Consider the following 4,483-nt stretch of genomic DNA (forward strand, 5'->3'; position numbering starts at 1 on the left):
AAGATAGAAGAAGGACTCCTCGTGGAAAAGAGTGTATCGTCAGAAGAAAACCCTACAGACCCCCTCACGAAGGGACTAACTAGGGTTAAGCATTTGCAGCAGGCGAGGACCATCGGGCTGAAGGACGATATTAGTTTTAATAATTAGATAGCTATTTCTGAAACTTGTAAAATGTAATTGACATTTGATGATTAAATAAAAGTTGTTATTTATTCGTGAGTAAAGTTAATATCTTGTGTCAATCGTTTACTATTGTTTCAACTTTGCATGTTTTGACTTCCAGAATAATTATATTATTCAAACTTTCCACAGTCGATCATACTTTGGAAGTAGGTATTGAATCAAGACTGTCATGAATTGGGTTTGTAGATTTGTCTGAATTGTATTAGACATAGCAATGTTGCTGCAACATTCATGAGTGCTCATAAGTTCTGAGTATTGGATTAAACCCACGCTCACTTGTATCACTTCATGGAATTTATCTCGAGTGATCGTGAGACGGTAATATCATATAAGTCTTCAAACCTAGAGATATGAGTTGTTGACTATGAGTTGGTTGTACATTGATTGTACGAAAACGCATCAGTAACTTGATGTTATAAAACGTGCTCTTGTGTATGATTCAACAAGTAGTTAGTACAAGCATATGAGTCGAAGTTTATCTGTTCCTTTTAGTACTTGGAGGATTAAAATCGATATTTGGGCCCCTCGATGATTTTATTTTGACCTATGTGTCGGGCCCGGTCAGAACCAAATTGATGTGTTCAATTAAGTTCTATGTCAAACGAATCGGAAATCGGGAAACAAACTGCTGGACAATAAGTACGACGTTGTTCCATGTATTTGTCCGACTGATATCTTGAGAACAGAGGATTATATGACCACTTATCTAAAATGGCACTTCATAGTTCGACAAGGTTTTAAGAGCTACGATTGCTGGTCGATACCTGAAGTCATACTTGCAACTATAGTTATCAGACTTATCCAAGTGGGAGACTGTTGGATTATGTGTCCAAGTCCATAACTATATTTGGTATGTACTTGACCCGACCCGACATGGTCCATTTAGGTTACACTTCACCAGAACAATTTGTATGGATAGTCTTTTGAGAATAGTATATTTATGATTTATTAATATATTATAAGTTATAATATATTAATATGAAATCATATTATTTAATTAGTATTGATCAAGAATTAATTTGGAGATAATTTAATGATCAAAAGAGGCTAGTTAAATATGGATTCTAATAGTATGGGCCAATAAATTATTTAGTATGGGCTAAGCTTGCATGGAAGTCCATGAATAGTCCATGGAGTTTTTAACCCATGGATCCTAAGTAAATGAAAGGTCATGGGTATTAGGGTTTACATGGATGTAACCCTAATCATCTGTACTATATAATGGTGTCACTAGCTCTAGAATTATGCACTAGTGTGTGAAACTTGAAGCAAAGTCGATTTTTAAGAGTGCATCATATTCTCTCAAGACTTCCAAGTTGTTGTGGTGATTTGTGATTCCACTTGAGGCTTTCACATTATTGGTGCTATGCTCTTAAAGCTCCAAGCAATCAACTACAAGAAAATGTATGTATTTCTATCTATATTTTTATTGTATAAGAACCTACAATTGCATGCTAGATAGGACAATGCTTTGGAAATCAATTTTGGATGTATAATAGAGAAAACATAGTTCCAAAGCATTTCGGGTTGTATGTGCACCTTAAGGTTGGTAGGATGCCCAAAACCCATCAGGAAGGTAGTATGGACCCGTACTCCTGAAAGCACATGATCCGTACGGGAATCAAGAAGGGTTAAAAAGGGTTCATAGGAGCTAGCTGTCACACCCCCGAACCGTCAGAACGGACGGCGAAAACGTTCGGAGGCGGGTGACGTCATGCGTAGTATCACAACAGTTGTATCATAGTAGGCAAAGCAAACACAACCATTACATTACAATATGATTATTTACATCTGTTTGAAAACATATTTTGTACATAAGAGTATATAACAAAAGTAAAAGACGTGACTCCAAATGCTCCGTCTTCTCCAAAAGTTGATAAAAGTACCTGTCTATTGCTGCCCTAAGAATACAAGCAGTTTGAAAGAGTATCAGCATAAAGCTGGTGAGTTCATAAGTATTTAGTTCTGGTGAAAAATGTTTCTATGATCCCTTGAAAAGTGTTTCCCAAGAAAATCCTATATTTTCTTATGAAAGATGTTTGATTATCCATTAGTTATTTGTTAAACAGTCCGTTTATGAAAGGTTGAGTTATCCCGGGAAAATCCTATATTTTCCCTAAAAGTTGATAGTTGGTTATCTGTTCTTGTTTGAGGTGTACAAGTATCTACCATACATGTATCGTTAGACGTAGCTTTCTTGAAAAACTCTGTTTGTTCCCTGTGAGGTGTATTAGCCTTATTACATAAATAAAACTAATAAATAAGTGGTGAACTAATCCTAAGGGTGTTATTAATACCCTCTAGTAATCGAATCGGTTATTACTTTGAGGTTAGTTCACTTGTTTCATTATTACAAATGTAAGTTATTGTTATCTAGGTTGCGAGTGTCATAACCGTACTTAGACTTGATATGGCACGTAACGGGGCCAATATCTTTTTATGACTTTGTCACCCGTAGACCTGCCGGTCCGACTGTAGCTAGCAGCGAGGTGTGGGATTGTCAGTCCCGTATAGATCTATACACAATAGTCACGTTCTCCCTACAAGAGATTCTGGTTACAAGTGCTAACCCTACACCCAGTTTCTGTGGGGGTGTTACCAAGGACGTGTCTCCAACTTTAGACTAACAATTTGTACGTAATAATACTGATAATCATGTTTAATATTTGTATGAATCCTTTATAAAATAACACATTTTACGATATAATTCACGAATTCGTTGCTTTAGTTTTGAAAACTGTTTCTACGATTTGATTTCTTAATCGTTTGGTAAAACTGTTTTCTGTGTTAAAAGCATTGTAAACGTATAGTTATCTTAAGCAAAATAATATATTTTGAGCACAAGTTTCCTTGTACTTTTGCTTGTATTCCCCCTCTGAAAACATGGAAAATTCGAAAAAGCGTAGGGGTATGAACTCACAGTTCGTAAGATTCGAGCGTAAGGTCGGTGTGGATGCTGAGTGTCAACTGATGTTTCGTACGCAAGTGGATCCTATTAACATATGGTAACACATATATGTATTAGATGAGGACATAACACTATTTGTTATGGAAGGAAACCACCTTAGGAACTAGGAAACACTTGAAACTAAGTGTTAGAATCACACGTGATTGAAGATGGGGAGTTTGCGGCCGTAATCAGGAGTGTACGGTCAGGGGTTTGCGGTCCAACAGGGTTTACAGCCCATGAGTTTGCGGCCCAAGTTTTTGCGGTCTATCGGTTTACGGCCTGTGGGTTTATGGCCCATGAGTTTACGGCCGTAAACACTTGGTGAAAGGTGCAATTTTCGGTGTTCCAGGGTCCTTTCTAGCCTCTTTGAAATGTTCTAAGCCTTATACACGGCTCAAAGTAGGGCTTAAAGGCCAATAATCGACCAAAAATGGAGTTTACTGCCATTAAAGGGAGTACGGCCGTAAACCCATTTCGTGTTCATGATTTTAGGTCGATTTTTAGTTGAAAACAAGTGATTCCCAGTAGCTAACAAGCATAGGGAGTAGTTACTTACTGTAAGAGGCTTGGAATGAGGTTTTTAGCCACCAAGAACTAGTGTATGTTCTTGGTGTTCTTGGTGAGAGAGAGAATCTAGAAAAAGATGAAATTTATGAGATGAAACATGGATTCATCACTAGAAAAGGGATTGAAACACAATAGAAGTGAAGAATCACTTACATTTTGAAGATCCTTGAGCAAAAACTCGAAAATTGTAGAGAGAGAGTAGAGAGAGAAAGCTTATGAGATGTGTAAAGTGTGAAATGAAGGCCACTCATCCCTTATATAGGGGTGAGTTTCCTGCCAAGGGGTGGGGTGGGGGGGTGTACAGCCGTAAACTCAAGTTTGCAGCCGTACACTCCTCTTGAAGGGGTGTTTGGCCCGGATTCTATGCTTTGACTTGGAAAAGTTCGTTCTTGGACCCAAACCTTGATTGTACTGAGTTTAAAATATTTAATTAGACCCGAGATATAGCTGACAAGAGCAAAAATAAATTCCGAATTGATTTATTTTTAACGGTTTGAAAGGAAGAAATTTCGGGTGGTCACACTAGTGGAGGGTATACATTGTCATTTAGGACTATCATTAGTTGTAGTCATCCCCGAAGCTGTCGGCCTGTCTGTTATAATTGTTTAGAATGCGACCGGTAATCATTTGGGGCCTAATATCCGTGCCATTTTAGGTCTTGTTGGTAGAGACATGTGAGGTTTAGCTGATTCAGAGCTATCATAGACCTTTCTCATAGTAGTCCCAGTCTGAGTCACATGACTCAAGGAGGAAGCTACTGTGATGATCAGTTTGAGGATTGCA

This window comes from Lactuca virosa, chromosome 4, assembly GCF_052849685.1.
Source record: "Lactuca virosa cultivar CGN04683 chromosome 4, Lactuca_virosa_CGN04683_v6, whole genome shotgun sequence".
NCBI lineage: Eukaryota > Viridiplantae > Streptophyta > Magnoliopsida > Asterales > Asteraceae > Lactuca > Lactuca virosa.